Source organism: Apium graveolens, chromosome 2 (assembly GCF_009905375.1).
Source record: "Apium graveolens cultivar Ventura chromosome 2, ASM990537v1, whole genome shotgun sequence".
Classification (NCBI taxonomy): domain Eukaryota; kingdom Viridiplantae; phylum Streptophyta; class Magnoliopsida; order Apiales; family Apiaceae; genus Apium; species Apium graveolens.
The window spans coordinates 108193735-108201245 of NC_133648.1; the positions used below are offsets into that span (position 1 = coordinate 108193735).

The following is a 7511-nucleotide window of genomic DNA, read 5'->3' on the forward strand; positions in this document are numbered from 1 at the left end:
CCCCCAGTGCTCCTAACATCACGCCTAAAAATTCCACCCCTATCCTGAACACCTGAATCTCCGTCGGAAAAGAAGTGCAATTATTTCCCCAACGACTCTCTCCGTCCAGCTAACATCGTCCTCCTCCCTTAACCATTTACTGCCGCCCTGCCCCGCTCCTCTCCGTGGTGGTGCACGAAGCCACGAGCCCCATTCCTGATCACCACCTTCACTCCTCGTATCCAAAGATTTACGACAAAATCTCTCAGTATGTGTAACTAAGCCACACGCAAAACAGAAGTCCCCCAGCTTCTCATATTTGCATAATACTACGAATTCCGATCCATTTTTCCTTTTGATCTTCTTCTTTCTCTTAAGTGGCTTCCTGGCATCCAATCTTATTTTTACTCGCATGCATTTCCTCTATATAATATTATTGTTCTTTGGATCATATGAAATGAATTCCCCAAAAAAATTACCCAGTTGTTGTCCAACTGCTTCAGCCATAAACCCATTCGGTGTACCATGAATCTGAATCCAAATATTCAACCACCATTAAGGAACTTTTAGAGGGTCCTCTCCTGTCGGGATCGATTCCACCAGAAGCATTGTGTTGTCAAAATTCCATGGCCCACCATGCATCATCCATGTCTTATCCTCCTTGTGATAGAACTGAAATAAATATATCCCTTGTTCCAATTCTTTGATATTGATACCCATCGTGGGTTTCCAAATATCCGATATCTTTGTTTTCATATCTCTAGTGTTGATGTTTTTCTCCGTCAAAAACCTTCCCACAAGACATATATCATATTTTTTAACCTCCTCCTCTACATCTCCTTCAAAAACCAAATCTTCGTTCTCCTCATCCTCCACATTTAGATCTGCTAACTGCTCACTAATATTTTGATAACGTGCCACCACAAAACAACTCATACAAATCTGAAATTCCAGATATGGAGAGAAAAACCAACTCTCACAGATATGGAGAGAAAAACATGTACATAATTGATATTTACATAGTTGAATTATGTATTGTGTTGCGAGGTATGTTGCATTATTTGTTGGATGATGGTTCCGTGTGATTTATTAAAAAAACCCAAAAAAAAAAAATTCTTCTAAATATTGTTAAAGTATAATTTAAGTCAGCCTTTTATTTGAGTTTGTATCCGTTTTTTGATAAATTTCTGAATAAGTGAAAATCAAACTTAAGATCATGATGACCGAGTATACCTTGTTAAGCATAATAATACATGCTCACTATGTCCCTCCCGTTTGTTTACATTTTCCTTCCAATTATTTATATTTCAAAATTTTCCAAAAATAATAAAAAATTTATAATTTTTAAAATAACTACATGCACTACTTCTTTTCACTATAACCACTTTATATATATAATATTAATCGGACTCACTACTTTACTCACTTGTTTAACTTTCCTCCACTAATTTATCATTTTTCTTAAACTCCGTGCCCAACCCAAATGTAAATATTTGGGAGGAACGGAGGGAGTATTAGTTTTTTTTATATAATAAATATGACTAATAACCTTACAACTTATAAATGAGTATTTATTCTCGTAAATTTTTGAGGCGAGCGAGGATAGATTTTAAGACATGTGACAATAGAAGATAAACTCTTAACCACCTGAGTTATACAATCGTGTCCGTGGTATATTAGTTTAATAGGTTGTGAGATCAATTTTCTTTTTTAAATTACTCCCCAAAAGTTAAGTATGGTATTGATCCTCAATTTTCCTTTCTAAATTACTCCCCAATAGTTAAATATGGTATTGATCCTCAAGCACCTATAACCACATAGATAAATTTATACTCCCTCGTCCTTTTGATTTCTTTACGGTTTCTTTTTTGGATGTCCCATTAATTTTTTTACATTTCAAAACTTACTAAAAATAGTCAATGGATCTTAGCATTTTCCCACTTCCCCCCCCTTTTCACACTATTTTTACCCACTATCTACCTTTTATACATTAAAAATCGATAGATCCCACCACTTCACACATTTTGCTTTCTCTTTTTCACTAGTTTATACATATTTGTTAAAATCCGTACCCAATCCTTTTGATAACAAATCAAAATGACGGAGGGAGTAATATCTAAGGCAACTATGAAATGCGAATGTGTTTCCTATATGCACCTCTTTGAAGAGTAAGTTACTTCCCTTGAGCATCTCCGACGACATTATCTAAAAATGGTTGGCTAAAAACTTATAAAATATTAATTAGCTAAATTATAGATAATCAAAAAGGTGTTTTGCTCCAACGGGATTAGCAAATAACCATTAGCTATATTTTTTAAACAAATATATTTAACTATTTATCATTTATAAGCAAAAAGATTGTCAGATTAGGCGGGAAAAGAGATGGGAAAATGAGGGAGCTGCCATGGAGGGTCTTACGGATCTGTAAAGCTTTGACAAATATGGAGAAGGAGGTCAGGTTATGTATATTTATTTTTAGTTACAGATGTGCGTTGGAGCATTGTGTTATCTATCTCAACAGCAAAACGTTGTGCCACATCAGATATAGCTAACAGGTTGAGAGTGATTGGAGATGCTTAATATCATACTCATATCTTAGATATAATATATTGAATTTTTGTAGAAAGAATTTTTATATTGGAAATTTGAGACTTTTAGCACTTTATTCCCATCTTTATTTGATGATTGATTTCAGCGATGCCTCGTCAACAAATGATTTATTTGGTACATTCATCAGTGCCTAGAGCTGCATTTGTCGACTTGGAGCCCACAGTGACAGGTGAGATTAGGACAGGAACATATCGGGCAACTATTTTATCCTGAGCAACTTTTTAACACCCCCTTTTTATTAATAAAAGGAGATATTACTTAAAATCCATAAACCTGCAAACAGAGCCCTAATATATTTCTAACAATAATTTAACAATCTAAAATTTCTAAAATAATATTAAATCTCCAAAATGTCTAAACAAATAATATCGATTCTGAATTCTCCAAATAAATAATTAAATCTAAATACTGATAAAGTCTGAAATCCTAATCAATAAAAGGGGTAGCTCTCCATCACACAGTCCCAGATTCCCCTAAGCACCTGCTAGAAAAAGAATACGGCATGAGCCAAACGCCCAGTACGGATTTGGAATACAATTAATAAACAAAGAGATCAGAAATAAATAATCAACAATTTATAATAAAAGTACAATTTTAAAAATAAGTAAGCCTGAAACAACGAGAGGTTAGGATACTTCATACCGAGATCAGAACAGATACAAATACACACATCATAGGGTACCTAATGTGTGCAACAGAATGTATAACATTTACGGCATATACAATGTCACCATAAATCAAATCACAAATCAAACTCTGGGTGCACCCACGTATCCTGAACAAATATCAAATGCGCAAAAGCTCCTCCCAAGAGCTAACAGAGGAATACGCCGTGACCAATCACACTGTCACGGAAGTATCATGTCACTGGTGCCGCAATGACATGGCTGTAGTACCCCCTACAGCTGGTTAACTCGGTATACCCTATATCTCTAAGGGTTCAAAATAAATATTCTCGTAAAATTTAAAACTCGCCTCAGATAAATGATACAAATTTCCAAAACAGGTGGGTGTCAGAAATAATTTTTGAAAACTGCATAAACATATATCTAAATTTTCAAAAACAAATTTTAAAACAATTTCCGGAAGTTAAAACGACCAAAGCAAATATTAACGATATGAGAGTAGAACAGAACGAATCAAATAAATATAATGAAAAAGAGGAGTAGCGCCGAATAAAAGGGGACAAAATCCGTACCTCAATAATCGTAAATAAAATACTAACGAAGTCCGAACACGATTCGCTAAATTTCTGGCCCGCGATCTAAATACAAAAGATACAATTTACTATAAATATACATTCTTTATATTCGTTTATTTAATTTTTACTTTAACCTCTTACTAGTCTTGGGGGACATTGCTACAGTCCTGCAGCCTCACTTTGTAATATATGGTTGAATCATTATTGGATTTAACAAACCAGACACCAGAAAATCAATTAACCACTTCTCAACTTAATGTACATGAAACTCGGTAAAATATAGTTTAATAAATTGACGCAGTAACATGACCAACAGTTGGAAAATATTAAACAATTGAAATAAGGCAATTCCACTTTAAAATATTATAATCAATATTTGACTGTTCACTGGACATACATAAAGGCACAATAATTTATACTAATATTATATTATAAATCTGCATACGTAAATAATTATCCATATTTTATTTTCAAATAATATACCATTATACATCACAAGACACAAAACATATTACATAAGTCCATTAACTTCTTTAGTATAATTAGGAAATCATTAATACAATCAATAAACAAATTTATAAATCCAATTTTAAAATATAATAACAAACTAATCACTACATAGTACTAAGGGCCTATAAACCATGTAAGCATATTAAGCATAACAGGGAACCATAATCTTTAAACTTTGAGTTTGTACTACTTTTGTTTATCATAACATCTCAACACGTACATACAAAAGCAAAGGATTCTATAAATAAGATAATATAGGGTAAACCAAGTAAACTCTAAGTCGATGGATATAGTACCTTAAATCAATTGAGAAGACAAAATTCTCACAACTTCACTTATTAATCTTTTTTCTTAACCAGTAGCTGAGCGGCTCTCGATATGAAACTTGTAAGGTTTTAATGTAAAGGTAAAAGACCTGGTACGTTTATGTATAAATATATAGACTCAACTCTTCTATTACGGTTAGAACTTATTTTATTAATCAAATATCTATTAATAAACCTATTCCATCTCTAATTAGTAAGCACAAATTATTATTATTATTATTATTATTGTTATTGTTATTATTACCTAAAATTCACGTATATTACATATATACCCCCTTAAAAAAGATTCTGTCCCCGGAATCAAACGAAACTAAGAAAAATTCATACCCGAATCGAATAAATGTGGATATTTCTCACGGATAGATTCTTCTAATACCCAAGTAGCCTCTCTCTCCGAATGATTTTTCCACAAGACTTTCACAAACGGAATGGTGTTCTTCATCAAAACTCGCTCCTCTTGAGCTAAAATAGCCTCAGCTTCATCCTCACAAGAAAGATCCTCTCTAATCTTATGTAATGGATACTAAACTACATGTAATGGATGATATTTGTAGCCCCTCAAAACCGACACATGAAACACATTATGCACATGAGATAACTGTGGTGGCAACGCAATTCTATAAGATACTTCCCCAACTTTCTCCATAATATCAAAAGGTCCAACATATCTTGGACTAAGTTTCCCCTTCATACGAAAACACTTCACACCCTTACAAGGCGACACCTTCAAGAACACATGATCACCTGGCTCAAATCCACCAAACTTTCGATATTGATCTGCATAACTCTTTTGACGAGATTGAGCTTCCTGTTAGTCCCTTAACAATATAGCAAGAATTACAGAAGGGGGGTTGAATGGAATTCTTGAACCTTTTTTTTTGAAATAAAAATGTTCAACTCGATTATAGATATATTTGTTTTGATTAGCACAATGCGGAATGTAAACTTAATTGAATCAAAACATAAGTAATTAAAAACAAGAGTCTTTAAAAACTTTCTGGTGGATTTAAACAATTCCACCAGAGATATATATAATATATCGAGAGGACTCTGTGTGCAGAAATGCTCACAGCTGCTTACAAATGGAACTACTGAGAATACAGGAAATGCTAAGGATTCGGCTTACAAAGATTTCTCTGTTTTTGTGTTTCTCAGCTATCTCAGTTTTTTTTTCTATTTGCGACTCTCTTGGTTTATATAATACTAAGATTACAAAGTCAAAAAGACTGAACAAATATAAAATCTAGCAGTCTTAAGCTTTGCTACTTTTCGTCCTCTATTACCCAATTAATGGGCTTCCACAGTGTGTTTGTATACATCTCGACGGCTGTGTGTCAGCTTTCACTGTTCAACTGCTGTTTGAATTCTTCATATGATCATCCGTCGACTTTCAGAACATCCGTTAATGATTTAATTGATCATCCATCGACTGCTATATTAAACATCCATTGATAGTCATTTGATCATCCGTCCATGGCTTTGTTAATCATCCGTCGGTAGCTATTTTGCCACTTGACTTTATATCACTTATGCAGAATTACAAGACATCATTTATGTACAATTAATTAACCTATTCTGCATATCTAGTTAAAGTCAACATGACTTATATGCTACTACAGATTCTATATAAAGGTGCATACATAACTGTGCTACAAACTTATTATTACATAAGCTACTCACTCGATGGATAATAAGTTAATCATCCGTCGGGACTAAAATGAGTTATCCGTCGGGACTATAATTCTTATCCGTCGAGTGCTACATAATTTCACTAAGTAAAATCTACTTAGATGTTTTGTTTATGAAATCATCAAGTACACAACATATGCACAACAATCTCCCCCAATTTATGTCTACTGGAATTGTAGCCATAAATTAAGAGATACTCGATGATAACAAAACATCCTGAACATATATCTTTAAAGATAAGTAGATAAAACTGAAAGTGCTTTAATTAATTAAAATGAACAAGGTTTGGCTCACAGTCAATTCAAGATGCTCCTCTAGCCTGAGCAGATTTTTCTAGTTCCTTGAAGGTCTGGATCTTCTTCCAAGCTTTCTGTTATTTTCTTCAATTTGATTCTGGAGCTGCCTGTGGAATTCTAGTTCATCAGATTCTGAGAGATCTAGCTTTTCTTACATTTCCAAGAGAGTCTCATTGCTAGAGATACTCAATTGGTCTTCTAATCTGAAGAATCTTCTTACACCCTTATCATCCATGAATTCCATCAGCCAGTAGGGCCTTAGATGCACTCTTCTCCCTGTTTATGGGATGATTAGAGTCTTTGGGAGTGCATCTTTAGCTCTAACACTCCTCAGCTCTTCAATCTTCTTTAATACTAGTCTTCTTGCAGTTACATTGAACCCAAAGTTTTTCTTGAAGGATGAATAGACTTTAATCAGTGCAGCTTGGCTTTCTTGAAGAATCCTGTAAAGTGGCCACCGAATCTGCCTTCCTCCTTTGTACTTGAACACCAACCTTTCAGGTAGGTTTCTGTATGCATCAATTGCCCTTACTTCATCCAATTCATCCAGATAAAGATTTAGATCTAAAAATTCTTTGATGTCACACAAGTACAAGTAGTCTCCCCTGTTGACCTTGGGTTGAGCTTTAACTACTGACTTGGATTTGAGAGGTGGCAGCTTCACTTTCTTGACTGCCCTTGACTTTGTCCTTTTTGGCTTGCTAAGGATTGGTAAGTTGAAGTCAGGAATTGGTATTTTATCCCACTCCATTGGCTCATCCTTTGGCACAATAGGTTCACCATGTATGTTCCTGTAGGGATCCACCACCCTCATGTCTTCAAATACCACAGAGGGCTTTGATGCTTGAGTTGTAGCTGGAGTGGATTCCTTAGGAAATTGATCTTCCAATTCCTTGTCAA

General features: G+C 34.3%; 1 pseudogene; it reads left to right on the forward strand.

Annotated features, from left to right (window-relative positions):
* The first annotated feature begins 935 nt into the window (after nt 1–935).
* Nucleotides 936–7511, forward strand: part of LOC141692071 (tubulin alpha-5 chain-like) — an 11891-nt pseudogene continuing 5315 nt past the window's right edge.